Raw genomic sequence first — 19,120 nt, 5'->3', positions numbered from 1 at the left:
CTCTCTCTCCCTCAACTCACGCTACCTTTCTGTCTCAAAATAAATAAACACTTTTTAAAAAGTATGAGGATTTAGCCCCATAACACCTAAATAACCTAATTTACTGCTATTTTCTAATCTTTCATACTGTGCCAGCCATATTGGCCTCCTGGCTATTTCTTGAACACACAAGACACCATTCAATTTTAGGACTTTTTATATATGCTATTCCCATTTTTTTGTATGTTCTTCCCCAGAAATACACTTAGATTCCTCATTACCTTTGCATCCTTCCATAAATGACACTTTCTAAATGTGGCCTTCTCAACTATCTTGTTATAAATTGTACACCATCCACTAATCCACTTTCTATCCACCTCCCTTAAGTACTGTTCACCATAACACTTAAAACTATCTATGACATACAAGATTGATATGCTGTCCTTACTTAACTCATTTACTGAGAAATCTTTTCACACCAGAATATACCCTCGATGAAGACAGCTTACCTCCTCAAACCTACATCAATGGCTTTATATAGATGTCCTACAAACACCATTTCAATGAATAACATCTAGAATGAAAGTAGCTAAGTCTTAAAAGAGGGATTGTCTCTCTTCAACTTCAGTTGCATTCAACTGACTGGGATAATTTATGTCATAACCTGAATCTCCTAGAACAGAGACTCGGGGAAACATGAAGTAACAATACTTCATATGGAAGGTCTAATCTTCATTAATAATGAGGAAAGAATCAAGTGAATGAGAATATTATGAGAAGCCATGCATGGTGATGTCCTACAGTGTTCTCCATTGCTTTGCAAAGAGCTGCTTAAAGACCCAGAGGACTGTTTCATAGGTGATTTTTCTCAGGCATATGGAACATCTCCTGAAAGGCCAAATGGAGAAAACTTACCTTGGCTCAAATCTATTAGAGGGAGAAAGGAAGCAAATTGATCTACTCTTCTCACTCGTATCTCATGTTTCCCTTTGGTCAAAGTTAGCTGCTTGGGGATTTAATGCCCCTGAACTTTCTGGTTGCATTATTTGGTTCTTCTGAAACTGCTTGAAAAGTCAGATCTTAAATCCTGTGGTGTGGTATTTTATTTAAATTTGTTAGTATTTCAAGGAGCCAAAGACACAAGTCTGGTTGGCCTCAGGCAGAGAAACTGTGTAGACCCAGAGAAGGTTAGGAGGTCAGGGTAGCTGCTGAGAAGGAGCAAGAGGTTGAGTGTCCAGGAGTCAGGGAAGTCAGAGGAAATTTGAACAGTACCTAGGATGTGTTTTTTTATAGCCCACTTTTTAAAAAAATGGACACATCCATATTTCATGGCCACAATGACTACATACATTTCTCTTTTCCAGGAAAACACATGTATTGATTTTGTTTTGTTCCTTTTAATTAGCAATATAATGTTAGTTTGTGGATAGATTAGGTAGCTGCCTAGAATGAATGATCAGCTTCAAATAACAAATTATTAAAGATCTGCTAAACGTATAAGAGAAAGTGTTGCATGCTTAGAATCTAACCTGTGAAGAAATCCCACAAAACTTGAAAACTAATTTGCACAAGCTGCTCTAACAATGGCTAAATTGTGAATTATGAGTGTGGCCAGCTGGATAGTAAATAACCGACTTCTATTACCAACAACTCACAGGACATACAATCGCCAATGACAATGTTTCACCCTCCCAGAGAAAGTTGAGGTTCTGTCTTCATAATTATAGTGGTGGAACTGAAGATGTGTAGTGAGTAATACTGACTTCTTCAGAGGTAAATGTAGCTTAGAACGTAAGAGAGAACAAATTCCTTCCTTAGTTTTTGGAAAGCATGCTGTGTAAGCTGCTTTCAGGGGCATGCATGTTAGATTTCTCCCCATAAAGTAAAAGAGAATCTGCTTTTGCATTTCAAATTACCATGCAGAGCTACCATTAACTTCCTCATTTCAACACAACTATGGACATAGAACTGACCTAAGAAGAAATGACCAGATAGCTAGATGGTTGAATATGCAAGTTCCTCTTAAACATGTTAAGTCCCAACAGTAATGCTCCAACTTTGGAAATCTAGGCCTATTCAGTAAACAAAATGTTCCCTAACACCCCTACTTGTGAATTAAAAACATAGTATTTTAGGGACATATGAAGGATTGGTCTCCATGTTTTGAAGTCATGACTCAGTACCGATCACTCCGTTGTTGACACAGGAAGAGACCCTAAACTTAAACCTGCAAGTATATTTCATGAGATCACTACTTAAGCTAGTTTTTCAGTAACTTTGAGCATCAAAAGGAGAGTTTTACACAGTTCAGCTCTACTTTGGGTAGTCTGGTAAATGCAGTTACTAAGTGTTCATGACACTATCTCATGATTTCAAAGTTAAATATCAAATTAGGAAGTATCATCTAATTTTTTTTAAAGATGCAACTATTTAGAAACAAAAATTAGAACTTCTTCCTTAACCTTAAGTTTCTTTTATTGTCCTTAAGAAATGATATGACTAGGATTTCTTTGTTATTTCATTTAGTAGTAATTTAATAATACTATTCATTTAGTAGTTATTACATTTAATTTATGGCTATTAAAGTAATACCCTGATAAAGAATAATAAGTAAACTTTTATCCACCTGATATACAAACCAGAATGCATTTATCAAGATTTTCTCACTGAGACATTTCAACACAAATGATACCTACTAAACTAACAATATTGGAACAGAAATAAGTTAAGAAATGAATGGTTCTAAAGGCTTGCAGAGTTACTGTCCCTTGCTCAAAATTTCTCTTTCCTGGTTTTTCTATCAGTTGGGATTTCTGCTGAGTTTTCCTAGGTACATTTCCAATAATGAAAAAGTCTCAATTTAATAGCTTTGGAAATACAGTAATATTTTGTCCATTAACAGGAAAGCATTTTCTTCTTAATAAGGAATAGACTAATGACTGAAAAAAAGAAGATGACAAAGTCAAACTGGAAATAAAGGCCAGGTCTTCAAAAAATAGTAAAATAAAATAAAGTAAAATAAAAAACCCTGATGAGGTAGGGCATGACCATAAGTCCAGCTTGGGTATATATATCCTTTGGAAGATCACAGTCAAGCTACAGGATGGCAGAAAAGGGCACATGTCACTTTTTACTACCCATTTACATATTTTACATATGTGATCTGATACGGCCTTCCCAACAACCTGATCAGTATTATTTCCTTCAATATCACACAAAGAAACAGATTCAAAAGGTTGGGAAACTTTCCCCAAATCACACACATCAAGAGTTCTCAAACTTCTGAGTGCAGTGGAATCACTTGTAGAGCTATTTAAGTACCAAGTACCATAGTTCCATCACATAAACTTCCAGTTAAGTGTTTAGTCTGACATTCTCATAATCTCTCCACTGTTTACCCTGAGTGTGAGGAACATGGACTTGACAACAAGCAGAAGAGCCACGATTCAAGAACTAATTCTTAACCAAAACCAGTATTGCACAGGAACTAAAATTGGTACGGTTTATACTAATCGGTACCCCTTTTTTCCTGCTCATTTGAACATGAACATTAGACATGACATTAATTAACTTTGGACACAGGAATTTCCCTTGCCTTGAAATGAAAGACAAAGTCCTGAGTTCTAGCACTTATTTTAGGATTTTGTTCTACAGATACACTAACTATACTAATTACTTTGGTTGCTGCTTTCCTCTACATTTACATTTAGCTAGTTCCAAAGTTTTGTCTGGTAGCAATATTGGAAATAAATGGAAAATATGGCCAATGTGTTGTCCAGAGAAGTAGGAACTACCATTGATGTGATTGTCTGCACCCAGGAGGCTTCCAGGAACCGAAGCTTTGAAGTTTTATGATGTTACCTATTCCCTCATTGCACATATTGAATTCAGTTGCACATAGATTTAGAAGCATGGCTGATCTTCAACACTAATGAGTGGATGCATGGTGGTCAGGTAAATTCAATCAGAGTTTTTTTCTTTTCTCTGTAATTATTTATTGTCGTTATTCCTTCCCTTTTTCAAATGAGAAAGGAGACATGAGTTTTTCAAAACATTAAAGCACTTAACCTCATGATCTCAACACTGTTCAAGCTGATTTGCAAATTTAGGTATAGTTTTGTTTGGCAAAGCTAAATCAACAAATAAAATAAGAATGGATTCATATCACATTTCTATACTAAGCTAGAAGAGAAATATTCTAAATTCTTTTTATTAAGAGGTATTAATTTGTGTTGATCTTCCTTTAAGTCAAAGACCTCATAATTATAAAATTCGGCCTTGCACTTATTTCCTATTTCAACAAGCATTTATTAGACACATTTACAAGATTTTCTATTAGGTATTTTGGGTCTTTCAAAGATGAACAAGAAATTACCCCTCTCTGCAGAAAGTTTATAATTCACAGCCTTAGGTCAATTTAGTGGAAAAGCAGTAGCACAACAATTAACTGAAAAACAAATTGTAAACACTATCTCACAATACCTATAACATGGATCTAAGACAATTGATAAATCCATTTCACCATCGGAGATCAGAGCTGGGGACTAGTCAACATATTGGGCAGGGAAAGATCAGAGACAATGAAGGAACAGAGGCAAGCATGGAGACCAAGACCTAAAAAACAGGCAAGAAGCTGAAGACAGAAGAAAGGGCAGGAACAAAGGACAATGGTGGACAAGATATTAATATGCAAATTCAAAAAGTAGAAAAGAATAATATGCATAAAGAAAAGCAGATTTATCCTGAAATGTTAATACATGAGAAACTGATGTTTGAAAAAGCTGTACTGACAAATCCCTACACAAAAGAAAGCAGAAAAATACCCCAAGTGTTTCAGGAGTTGATCATTTGATGAAGGAGTCATTTACTGTTTATTGTTGTGAACTGGTCTGCTTTCAGAATTGAGTAAGACCACTGGGAAAAGCAACCGTCGGGAGATCTGGTTCTCATTCCAACCGGTCAATAGCCATCCGATGTGCCTATGTCACAACTCCTTTGGGTCTTGGTTTCCTCCACTGTAAATTGGTGCCGGGCAAAGGACGGGCTAGGGTGGAGCTGGGTGAGGAGAGATTTCAGGTTCAAAAATTCTGTGACATGGTGACACAAACATCTGGCAACGACAGAATAGGGACAGAAAGTACGGAACACCATAAGGGCATTGTATACATGCCATAGAACAGGGAAGTAGAGAAAAAGTGTATTGTGTGACACGTCATGGAGGAAGATTTAAACCAGTGCAATACAGGATTCTTGCTTATAGCGGAGGGTGGGGGGATTTGGAGGGAAAGGCATGAGGAGAAACAAAGAGACAAAATGTGTTTAGGTAATGGCAGTGCTTCAATCTGGCTTAAGAAGAGAGAAGCTACGGGGGGGGGGGGGGGGGAGAGAAAAATGTTAGTCAAGATCCACGGGGAGGGGGGCAGAAGATGCATACCTCCAGCTGAGGGCTATTTACGTTTTCTTTTTAACATGATCATACCTGTGATTCAGGGTGGAATCCCACATAGGTGATGCCAATGTCACCTCTTTGATTCCAGACCTGTGGCTCCCACAGCCCATCAGTCAAGGCTTATTCCCACCAGCCTCTCTAAATCTATTTCAACACAGGCAGCTGTTACCAACACTAAAATACGAGCAGGAAACTTGAACTCTATTTTCTACTCCTTCTTCTGAGATATTAAGCTGGTAACTGACATCAAATGGAACCAGAGGTGTATCATCGGACTGGCAACCTGGGGAGCAGAAGGAAGGAAGGAGGGAAAGAAGAGATGAGACCCACTGCAGAGGCCTCGCCATCTGCAAGATGGGACAGGGGAAAAGGAGGCCACCAAGGAAACCTTGCAGGATTGGCAGTGAAATTTAGGACAAGGAGAAGACAGTTTACAAGGTAGGTGTGAGGAATGATGTGATTTAGGGCTTGTTGAATTTAGGTGTGGGCAGGGTATGTCTGATAGGACTGGACTTTGTGGTACGTGAAAGAGTCAAATGGAGTAGAAAAGCAGCAAACGTGTTTTAGACAGAAGCAAAAATACAATCAAAGGGTGGAAATCAGCTACCATGTATAGAGAAGGGAAGCCAGTAAATTCTGAGAACACTCTTCCTAATAGAGAAGAGAAGGATGCAAGGTTGTCTAACAAGGTGGTGCTGATTACGGAACGCCTCAGTCTCTTCCTATTCTCCCGGGGCCTGACTGACTTCCCTTCTAATCATCATATGAAGAGCAGCCAGAGAAGCAGGAGGCCCCGTTTAAACAGCGTGAAAAATCAGGGAGACACAAAAGAGCCAGCCTAAGTCAGAAGGCCAAGACAGATGCACGCAAGGGGAAGGCTCATGCACAATTCCCTAGCCTTCATTGAAGGATCTGTACTTGATAACGTGTACTGTCTGCTCAGCTATGCTTCGGTAAGATGCTCCGCACACTGTGCCAATAAAGCAGGCATCCTGTGGGACGCAGGGCCATTTTTCTGAGTGGTAGTGTTTGGGTCCTGGTTTTATATCTAATCCTCACAATGTCAAACAAACCTGTGGCTCTCTCCAACCACTCAGCAATCAGGGTGCGCCATCCCTGCCACTGGAGACAAAATCATGACGTTCGGAAACTTGGGTTCCTCCATCCTCAACACTTCAGAAAGGAAAAGAGAGGTTCACCACATCTGTATGAGCGCTCCCTATCAAAAAGCGGTTGTAGATCGAAGGTGGGGAAGCCGCCTTCACCCTCACCTGAATCAAACCCCCAGGCCATCCCTGGGTAATTTGGCTCGAAGCCCAGAAAAGGCAGAGCTGGTGCTACAGTTTCTGATTAACTTGAACCTCCATTCTTGCATTTGTTTTGTTGTCAGGCCACAGAATAAAAGGACAGGAACAAATGACAACTATAACTGATGTCCATTTACCAGGTAAGGTGGGTATATGGTGATGTTCAAATGCCAGTGCACTCAACTTATTTTTGCCGTAGGTCTTTTGTTTGGGAAATACAGCCGGCAGAAAAAAGCACTCATGCCATAGATCTCTATGGTTATACCTGGTGCTTCAGACATGGACGATCTGGCTTCAAAAGGTTTATAATGACAGATGTGAGGTGAACTGCCCTGATACTGATCATCCCTATGGGAGACGGGCTGTAACTGGTCTCACGGTGGAAAATGAATAAATGGGTTGGAATGCTATTTGCCAAAGCAAGGTCACCACGGCTGAATAGCAATTCAGGATGCATAACAGTCAAACAGAGACATTTGGTCCTCGGTTGTCTGTAAATTAAGGTATTAAATTTGTAAGATACTGTTTTTAATTCACAGTTTTCATATAATTGTGTTGACTCAATTGGAGTTGTTGGACATTGCAATTTCTGAGTTCTAATCTGTTTTCTTTTTTTAAGGCAGAGCAAGCATTGATTGTCCTCATTAAAGTTTGAACAGCAGCTATAAAAGCAGCATGATGGAGCGGAGTATCAGCTTAAGAAAAAAGATGAGAAATGATGGAAGCAGGCAATGGAACAGGAAGAAAGCTTAAATTGCCACACCTGTTCCAAGCACCCTCTTGGGCTATTTACTGTGGGGTAAAAGGGCTCTGCAAAATGAGCGTGTGACACGGTGAGGCATGGAGAATCACCACGCAGGATTTATCCTAAATATTCCGAAGGCAGCATGAGAGAAAGTAGAGGTTCCTTGGGGTCTGCATGCAGGACAAGGATTAGTGTAAACACGGAGAAGTGTCACAGAAGTTTAGAAACCTGGGGGGGGGGGGGGTGGGAAGCAAGAATAGAAAACAAGGGTTGGCATCTGGAAAGAACCTGAGGACTGTGAAACAAATTTTAGTTTGAATGCTTTTCTTCTCTCTCTCTTGAAGCATTCTTTAAAATTTTATTTTATTATTACCTAGTGATTTGGATTTGATGTTTTTCACCTAAAAGAAAATCCCTGAATTACCAAGTGAAATCCTAACAGTTGTGGTCCACTGTGTTACTATGCACTTAGTCACATAATAAGTCAATAGTCTAGGATGAATGGAATATTCCAGCTTATAATAACTTAGGGGTCTCATGGACAGTTAATGGCCTTTGGAAAGAAATACTACTCAAGCTTCAAATTCCAGCTGAACTCTGCATGCTATAAGGGCAGGAGAACTTAGACCAGATGAGTCCCTTTCTCAAGCACATGCCATGCTGTGTGGATCCGGCTGTGGAAGCAGTTTGCCAATCTTATCTTCAGAAACACATAGTCGGTGTTCAGCCAATAATGAATGTCAAAATAATACTTAGCTTCCCTTTGGGTGATTCAAAGGGCTCTGGCCAGAAAATAGGCATAATAACCTTTCTGGTATGTTTCTCATTAATTGCCCTTCAAACTGAGAGAGGTATTTTCAGAAGACTGTTTGCTTGTGCTGAAAGATCAGGGAGCAGCAAACAGTGTGAAAAGTACTGAGTTGGACACAATCATTACGAGTGATATATTGCACGAATAAACATGAAAGTCCAATCTTGGCACCAACCTGCACAAGAATCTATCAGAAGCTTCTGCATTCATATCACTGTGTTAGAGTAAATAACAACTATGGCATCTCTGACCCCCATGTGCAAAATGAAGATTTACATATAATGAGTTGTATATGTTTCCCTTTTGTCTTCTATCCAATCAGACTTCCAGCCCGCACTTGAGACCAAGAAGAAAAATGCCCCAAAGTCCAGGATCAGAGAAGTGGGAACAGGAAATGGACAACCCTTGTATGGGCACGAGGGATGAGTACTAAAGGAAGGGTCACATAGAGAGGATTGGCAAATATAGTTCCCAGCCCAGTTTTGTCTGCGTATCCTATTTCTCTTTTAGACAAAGGAAAATGCCGGTAGAAGGAGTGTTGAACAAAAGTATCTTGTCAAGGACAATAGATCCCTGTTCTAGAAGGGAAATACCACTTTGTATCTGGAGAAAGGAGAGTCAAGATTGATAGGCAAAAGTCTAGTGAGAGAAGCATGGTGGAGGCCCCTTCAGAGAGCAATGAAATGTGGGCCTGTCAGGGAGGAAAAAAAAGACTAGCCTCTAAAAGCTGGGGTGGGACAGAACGGAGGCCATGAGATAATGACTTAGCAAAAATCTTAAAAAAGTGTTCTTCCCAAACTCCCCGCACAAGGGTAATTTAAAACAAGCTGTTAGTGATGATAAAAGAAGGCTTTCCAGAGAATACATTTCACTGAACCTTCTGGATTCTTTGTTCCAAGAAAATGTTTAAAGAGTATTTTTCCACAGATCCCAATATTCTCCTTTCTCCTTTATGACTGGGCTCTTGTTGTTTTATACTGATTTTTATGGGTTTGGGTTTTATGTAACTATGCTTTTCTTTATTGTAAATGACCTGAAATCCTTTTTGCGAAACAGCACGGTATAAATAATATGTTTTTTTAAATACCGTCCAATCTTGGTGTTCCCTAGGTTTTTCAAGCTAGTGAAAATCGAGATTAAAATCAATACATATTACATAAAATATATTAAATATAAATATATGTGCGTATATCAATAGATATATTTTCACAGGAAAAGGGTGGGTGGGTGACCCCCTTGAAAAAGAACCATTGGTCTCATGAGTCAGTTGTGTAAGATGAGAAACTGCTTTCACGTGAAGTTTCCTTTGAGGGAATACTTACGATATGCCTAGTAGAAATGAAAACTGGGAAATATTTGCAACGATTCAGATCCTCAGAATGAAAATGAAAAACAACAATGTAAAAATTTTAGAATCAGACCAAAACGTAGAGATCCTGAGACAAAAGCTTGTCTTTGTGTCATGTATGCTAAAAATTTCACTGACTACATATCTCCTTCAGAAGCTTGTGAGCCGACACGGTTTCCTTACTACAGACATTCTATAGAAGAGACTGCACTTCACTTTGGCAAAGCAAATGCATCAACAAGGAAAAGACATTTTGTAAAACTAGTGATAGGAAATCGGATAAACCTGCTAAAGCACTAACTCTGTAAACTCACTGTAGGCCAGGTACTAGGTACGTCCTTCAACACATATTTATCTCATTAAATCTCCCAACTGCCTTATTAGGAAGGCCCAGAGAGGATATGTTGTTTTTCCCAGGCTGTGCACCTTATCAGTGGCAGAGCCAGGATACAACTTCTGGTTACCTGATTCTAGAGCTCACCTTCACCAGGAATCACCTACAGAAATGAGCAGAAAGGGGAAAATGACCAAATGGAGAGGAATAACAGTCTTCCTTTTCTAACAAAGTTCATGAACGGGAAAGCTTATGAAAGAAACAAAGTTGAGAAGATTATGAATGAGATATGCAGTTATACTTCTTGGAGTACCCAACTTATTCATCAACATTGGTTGAATACCTCATATTTTCAAGATACAATGCCAACTGTTGGGGAGGATACAAGAAATTCATCTGTTTGACTTCATCTCTTTCCATGGGATCCTCCAGTGGCTCCCTGGTGCTTCAAAAAAAAAAAAAAAAAAGGAGGGGGGACTCCCTAGTTTGACACGAAGGCACTTCATGATCTAGTCTCATTTACTGTCAGGGCTCTTGTAGCTTGCTCTCAAGTTATTCTGAAATGACCACCAGTCATCTGTTATGTCTTGGTGAATTTCCATAGGCTTCTCCCTCTCTCCCCTTTTGGCCTGCCTACAAGAAATCCTTCAAAACTCACCTCAAATATATTTTGTGGAGACTAGTTTGGCTAAACACAGTTCTGAGTCAGGTACCCCCCCCCCTTTCTGTTCTCATAGCCTCTCACATTATGCTTTTTCGCTTATTTTCCTCTACCATGGAAATTTGTGTTTTGTTTTTTTTTTTCAAGCAGGAATTATATCTTTCATTTCTTTTTCCCTGAACTGAGCTTGGCACAGGAGCCATATAAAAATATTTGAACTATTTATTGAAATAACGACAGGTTTTAAATAGTGAATATATGCAACATATGTAATAGGTAATTACCAAATTTTAAAAAGAAACAGAAAATCAAAAGAAGGCAAATAAAGCAGTAGTATCTCACGAAGGATTTGAAGCATCTTACAAAAATGTTTCAACACAAAAGATGAAATACATAGTCAAGAGAATCATTACAAAGAGGAAATAATCATACCCTGGGTTGGATAAGCACACTAAGAAAGCTTTCTATGCTGTATTACAAAAGAGTAGGGGGGAGGGTAAGGGTCCATAAATATCATTCCTAGTGACTAAAGCGTGATCTGTTACCAGATTCACAGGGCCCATAATATGAAATCACATCAGTTTTCCAGTAGAACAGAGCTGTTCTGATTGGTAAGCCTAAGGAAAATTTTTACTTTGTTTCCATATAAAGAGGACTCTCTGTGATAAAGAACTCAATGTTTCCTATGCTTCCTTATACTTCCTGTAATAATAAATGCATTTCACATAGCCATTTCAAATAAAGTCTTTCAATGTAGGTCAATGACCTAGTACTAAAGCAGAATTCAGTAAAAGTAAACCTAATGGGGTTCAAAATAATACTGTCCAACACAGTAAAATAGACCTCTGATGGTTGGACTTTATCCAAAGGTAACGTTCAGGACAGCCAGAAGAGCCTATGTTGCATGGCCTTTAGGAAATTTTCCATAAATATTATATCTCACAATAGGCATTTAATAACAACCTGACAGCAGGAATTTCAAGATTATATTATTTGGCAAGTATCTAGAGAAGAGAATGTCTTCTGTTCTTCTGATCAAAGCACATTTCACATGCTCTGCCAACCAACTGAGAAGACTAAATACAAAATAAGGATTCTAATGAAGATTTATGCCTGAACGGATCTCCACCCAACCATTTTAGAGGAATACACCTGATGAAGTTTTTACATTTTTATTTAAAATTAGTCCTGGGCTACAACAGGAAATAGGTAATTGAGCAATTGACTAGGACAAAGCATCATCAATGTTACTTTGAAAGTTTCTGAAGGTTAGTATCATCAATAAACAACCATAATTTTAAAGAAAAAAATGGTCGTGAGTTTGTTTCAAGAAAGTCCCCATCATGTTTCTAATAAAAATATTCTATCTTCCTAGTATATCCCCCAAAATGAATGAGTTGAAAATTAAAATTCTATTTGGGAATTATGTTTAAAAAGAATATCTGCAAAATGAAATGATTTTATTTTAAAGCATCTGAATTTATGCCCATTAACCACTAGGATATAGAAAGCGATGAAGGATTCTCTCTTAACACTAAGAACATCGGGAATGTACGGCTCCTCTCTGGACTTTTGGGAAAAAGAGTAGTGCAAATTCAGTCTTATGATGAGAGTGACAGCTACAGCTTTTAGAAGCAAAACACATGTAACCTGGGGAATGCCCATACAAGGACGGGAAAAGCGATGTGATGTTTATCAGAGCACAATGTCTGCTACATTTGGATTATCTTTATGTCACAGATGAAAAAACAGAGCATTTTCTGCCAAAACTCACATGGTTGATAAATGGCAGTGAAAGGACCAGAACTCAAGTGCAGTGAACATTGATTGGTTGCATTCTCAGGATCTATTTCCCAAGCTTAACAGGACCCTCACTTTCCCACATATATGGAGATGGGCTTTAACTGGTCAAAGAAAATCACTATATACCACTTTTCTGGCAACAAGGATTGGTTCAGTATTAAACACACTGAGCTACCAAAGTAGTACCTTTCTTGTACTAGGCATAATTATAATATGGCCCCCACAATCTCCATCCTCTAGTGTTGTTGCCAGGATTATAGGACAGGATACAAGAGCATGCAGCAATGTAATTAAGGTTACTCATCAGATGAACTTTAAAGTAAGGAAATTATGTAGGTGGACGTGGCTTAATCACATACGTCCTTTAAAAGCAAAGAGATTTCTCCGGCTGGTAGAAGAAAAGAAAACCAGAGTAGCATGAGAAAGATTTGCCATGTTGTTGCTCGCTTGAAGATGGAGGGGATGATGTGGTAAGAAATGTGTGTAGGCTATGAAAGAGTGAGACTAGTTGACCTCTAGCAAGGAAATGGCAACCTCACGCCATACAACCATATGGAACTGAATTCTTCTTCCAACAAGAAGTTTAGACACCAGTTTTCCCTTCGAGTTTCTAGATGAGAACTCAGTCTGGCTAAAACCCCAATTTCAACCTTGTATGTCCCAGAGCAGAAAACCCAGACATACCATGCTGGACATCTGGCCTATAGAAACTGTGAGACAGCAAATTTGCATTATTTAATCTATTAAGTCTGTGGCAATTTGTTACACAGCAATTGAAAACTGATTAAATTTCTACATGTAAATGAGAAAGCTACAAATGTCCTAGCAGCCACCTGTCAAACATGAGCAGACAGTCTGCCAAAAAATGCACTGACACCACAGAAGAACAAAGAAATAGAAACAGAGAAGGTAAAACTTTAGTGTCTGTACAACCTCATCAAACCTTCCTGATACTTGCATATTTTGGGGCTTTTTTTAAGTCAATAAATTCCATTTGCTGCATGTAGTCTGACTTAGATTTTCTGTTGCTTATATCCAAAGATACTCCAATGGATTCACCAAGCTCCTAGGTTACATGAACTTTGTCTGCAATGACACTGGCTAGAAAATGGTGGTACTTTTCCTTAGATTTCATAGTTACCATAAGCATCTGATTTAATGCAATACCTATTAGAAATAAGTGAAAAATAAAGTGGAAAAAGATAGAGAAATAGGGTGAAATATGAAGTATTTCAGAAGAGAAATTTCAACTAAAAGAATACAAATTGAAATTCTAACTTTGATAAATAAGATATCTGGAATGCTGAATATATTGGATGACTGAACAGCACACAGGGTGAAACAAAAGAATCAGTGTACTCAGAGACAGATCAACAGAAGTTATTCAAAGTGAAGAACAAGGAGAAAAAACTAATGCACAGTATATACAGGATACAATGTCAGAGTGACATTATCAAATGATCTAGCCCATGTGTAATTGTAGTCCCAGGAGGAGAGGGGAATGTAACCTACGTAGAAGAAATATCTGAAGAGATTAAAACTGAAAATTCCAAATAAATGAAATCAATCTATACATTCAAGAAGTTCAGCAAATCCCGAAAACGTTAAATTTTTCAAAAATATTACATCCAGCAACATTAGAGTAAAACCATTAATAACTGAAAATTAACAGAAAAGCTTATAAGCATCCAAAGAAAACAAATTCACATTACATGCCAGAAAACAAGAAAACAGCTGATGTATTTTAAGAAAAAATGGAAGACAGAAAATAATGGAACATGTTTTTCAATGCTGAAAGGGAAAAGTTCCGATATTTAGTTCTAAATCCATCAAAACATCCTTCAACAACATTGAGGTAAAAAAAAAAAAACATGGAAAAAATAATCTTGATATACTGTTGGTGAGAATATTACATTGCATTTTCACTTTGGAAAACAGTTTGGCAGGTTCTTAACATTTTAAACATAAGTATATTTTATGACCTACCAGTTCCAGCTTTGTATACCTAACTAAAGAAATGAAAACATACGACCATCCAAAAATTTCCACACGTATTTTCATAGTAGCACTTACAACAGCCAAAAAGTAGAAATAACCCAAATTTCCATCAACTGGTAAGTGGATTTCAAAACTAAGTGGTACATCCATTCAATGCAATAATGTTAAATAAAAAAGAATGAAATTCTGATGTATACTACCCATGGAAGAAACTCATAAAGCATTATTCTAAGAGATTCATTTGACATAAAAACCACATATTCATACTTGTATTTATAAGAAATGTGTAGAACAGGCAAATCCATGGGAACAGGAAGTAAAAGAGTGATTGTCTAGGACTCGGTGTGGGAATAGTGACAACTGGACATGAGAGATTTTATCAGAGTGACGGGAATGTTCCAGAAGTAGACTATGGTGATATGTACAACTCTAAGTTTACTAACTTTAATGAACTATACAATTAAAAGGGGCATGTTTCATGGTATATGCATAAATTATAACTTGATAAAGTGTTTTTAAGAAATAAAGGGTAAATAAAGAAATTTCTAGACAGAGAAAGTTGAAGGAATTCATTACCAGCAGATCTGTACTTTAAAAAATACTAAGATATTTTCAGGCTGTAGGAAAATTATAGAGAGAGGGGTCCATACATGTATGAAGAAATTTTAAAACATTGGAAACAGTATGTATGCAGTTACATAGAAGATACTGTTTTGAAAAAATAAACTGAATAATTATTGGTCATTTAAAGCAAGACTAGCAATGTATTGTGGGCTTTGACATGTGTGGAGAAGTAAAATATATCAATAATATCATAAATGAGAGGAAGGGCTAAATGTTATTATTCCATTATACATTTTATAAAATTAATTTATTTTGAGAGGATGGAGAGGCAGAGAGAGGGAGAGAAAGAGAATCCCAAGCAGGCCTTGCGCTGTCAGTGCGGAACCTGAAGCAGGGTTTGAACCCACAAACCGTGAGATCATGACCTGAGCCAAAATCAAGAGTCAGACACTTAACCAACTGAGCCACCCCGGTATCCCACCATTATACAAGTTTTACATACTTCAGGACTTATTATAATATCTATTGACTATAAACTGGGACAAGTTAAAAATGCACAGTGTAAATTCTAGTACTGTAAGATAAGAGGATAACTAAAAAAAAAATCAATAAAGAAAAGAAGATTGGATGCTTAAAATAAACAGAGAAAAAATACTTGATTAATCCAAAATCAGGAAGGCAAGGAAGAATAAAAGGACTAAAGAAAAGGTAGAGTAAATAAAAACAAACATAAGACAACAGACTTAAATCTAACAAAATAAAAATCACATTAAATGCAGATAAACACAACACTCAAAAGAGACTGTTAAATTGATATAAAAAGAGAACCCACTGCCTCTACATGCTTTTTATAAATGGCAAATATAAAGTTTGGATATGCAGAAAACAAATAGACGGAAAAATAAAGCAGCTGTGGCTATAATATTATCAGAACAAATACATTTTAAGACAAAGAGTATTCTGAGAGAGACATAGGTCATACTGATTAAAAGTATTATTTCTTGAATGCATAATAATTTAAATGTGTATATACCTACTAGCATAGGTTTAAATACATGAAACAAAAGTGAAAAAACTGAAAGCAGAAATAGATCCACCATCAGAGCTGGAGATTTTTATCACCACTCCCTCAATAATAGACAGAACAAGCAAACAAAATCATTAAGTTTACAAAATATTTAAACAATCTAATAATTTACTTGAATGAATAGATATCTGTCTGACATTATACCCAATAATTACTTAATAAACATTCAAGTGCACATGGAATATTCACAAAAAAAAAAAGAGAGAGAGAGAGAGAGAGAAAGAGAGAGACAGATACCAGGTCATTAAGACAAGAATCAATAAATTCAAGGCTTTAAGTCATACAGAGTATGCTTTCTGATCTCAACAGACTAAATTATAGATCAGTAACAGGATGATACCTGGATTTCCAGGTATTTGGAATTTAAGTAATGAATTTCTTAGTAACTAATGGGTCTAAAAAGAAACTACAATGGAAAATTAGGAAATGTTTTGAATTGAGTAAAACTGAAAATGAAATTAGAAAGAATTAACAATGAACCTGGAAGGAAAGAACCACTAATGAATTCCTAACTCCTTCACTGAGGAATATTGAAAGAAATGATTAACTCTGACCAAACCTATTTGTAATCATGCTAATAGTACTATTTACTAAAAGGAAAATACAGAGGAACTTCATCTTAGGGGGAAAAAAGGTTTTTAGCAGGATATATGGGATTTTCCTAAATTGCTTATTGTTAAAACAAAATCACCTGGATACTTACCATTTACAGACCTATAGGGAATGTGTGTTTGTGTGCATGTATGCATACATGTACATACATGTATGTGTGTATATATGTGTATATGTGTATACACACACACACACACACATATCACCTGGTACTTACTATTTACAAACATACGGGGAATGAGTATATAAACACAACATAAACATAACATGTATACATATAAACATATATGTAACATATAACATGCATATTCATATTCATGTATGTATACACATATACATTACAAAATCTTAATATATAAACATATTTAATATACATAACATATAACATACATACATATTTACACCACACGCACACACACACACACCTGGCAAAGAAGTCTTACCTAAAATATATCTAAGAAAAAAATTTTAACTCCTATAAATCAGTAATGAAAAGGCAAACAATCCAATATAATGGGCAAAAGAAGTGAAGAAACATTTCACAAAAGAAGATATCCATATCTTCTGCCAACACATACATGCAAAGATTAGTTATCAGAGAAATGCAATTTTTTTTAAGTTTTTTTTTTTTATTTTGAGGGAGAAAGAGAGCACGCACGTGAATGAGAATGAGCGGGGGAGGGGCAGAGAGCCAGGGAGAGAGAGAGAATCCCAAGCAGGCTCCCCACTGTCAGCACAGAGCCACACATGGGACTCGAACTCACGAACTGTGAGATCATGACCTGAGCTGAAATCAAGAGTCGGACACTTAACCAAATGAGCCACTCAGGTGCCCCCAGAGAAATGCAAAATTCAAATCATGTTAAGATAAATATAAGATACCCTCACCAAAATATCTCAAATTTTACAAATTAACATCAGATGTTGGTGAAATGTGAAACAACTAAAATTTTCATATATTACTGATATGAGTGTAAAATGGTACAATCACCTCTGTTCGTTTTTTTCCAGTCTTACTGAGAGATAACTGACACATAAACTGTATTAGTGTAAGGTGTACAATATAATGATTTGATATAGGTATATATTACAAAACGATTACCACAGTAAGTTCAGTTGACATCCATCACGTCACATAGCTACAAATTTCGAATAAAGTTTGACACACACCCAGTTGGTAACCCACTGCTAGGAATTTATATTCAGTAGAAGTAAGTGTGCCCACACAAGATCCTTTACAGGAATGTTCACAATAGGTTGATTCATAATACTGCCAAATTGTAAACAATCCAAATGTCCATCACTAGCAGATTAAATAAATTTCATTGTAAAATTTGCTACTCATAGATAAAAAGGAATACAATACAGATAGTACAATTGTGCTGAGTAAAAGAAGCCAAACACAAAAGAATAACTTCTGTATGGTTCTGTATACATCAAGTTCAAGAAGAGGTGGAATTAAAATTATTGTGATAGCTGTCAGAATAATGGTACCTTTCAGAGAGAATACTGAAAAGATGGGGATATATAGGAGTTTTGATACATGTGGTTACATATGTAACCTATGTGATACATAGGTTAAAATCCACCTTGTTGTATATTTAAGATTTCAGCATTTTACTATGTATAAATTAATTATGCCTTAATAAATAACATTTACTATAAAAGAAAAAAACCAAGTAGCTGATAGGCCCAATCATTTGTTGAAACAAATCAACAAATAATCTTTATCAATGTAGAAAAGATTACTTGACTTAATACCCTTTATACAACTACCAGCTCCTTTAAAAACAACCTCAATTAAGATGTTGGAAGAAAAAAAAACCAAAACGGTAAGAATTTTTAAAGAAACAGCAGTTAAAATATGTCCCTGTTTTATAGGTGAGCCATCTTAAGAACCACAATTCTTAAGTTTCTCTGGATTCAGTTTTCCATAAACCTTAGTACTCAAAAATCAGTCATGACTTCTTTTTTTTTTTAATTTTTTTTCAACGTTTTTTATTTTTATTTTTGGGACAGAGAGAGACAGAGCATGAACGGGGGAGGGGCAGAGAGAGAGGGAGACACAGAATCAGAAACAGGCTCCAGGCTCCGAGCCATCAGCCCAGAGCCTGACGCGGGGCTCGAACTCACGGACCGCGAGATCGTGACCTGGCTGAAGTCGGACGCTTTACCAACTGCGCCACCCAGGCGCCCCAGTCATGACTTCTTACAAAGTGGCACATAAGTAGATCTCCACTATGCCAAAATCTAACAGGCTATAAGTAAGAGTTGGAAATTAAGTTAAGATAAAGTAAAGAAATAGATTAGTTATGTCAATATTTTAACAAGAAACTTAAAAATGTATATGAGAGGTAATCATCTACATATTTTTGATTTTTTGAAAAAAAATTGTTAAACATTTGACATTGTAAGAAGCAGC

The sequence above is a fragment of the Prionailurus viverrinus genome, chromosome A1, assembly GCF_022837055.1.
Source record: "Prionailurus viverrinus isolate Anna chromosome A1, UM_Priviv_1.0, whole genome shotgun sequence".
Classification (NCBI taxonomy): domain Eukaryota; kingdom Metazoa; phylum Chordata; class Mammalia; order Carnivora; family Felidae; genus Prionailurus; species Prionailurus viverrinus.
The sequence above is the reverse complement of the archived record's forward strand: the minus strand, read 5'-3'. Positions refer to the sequence as shown.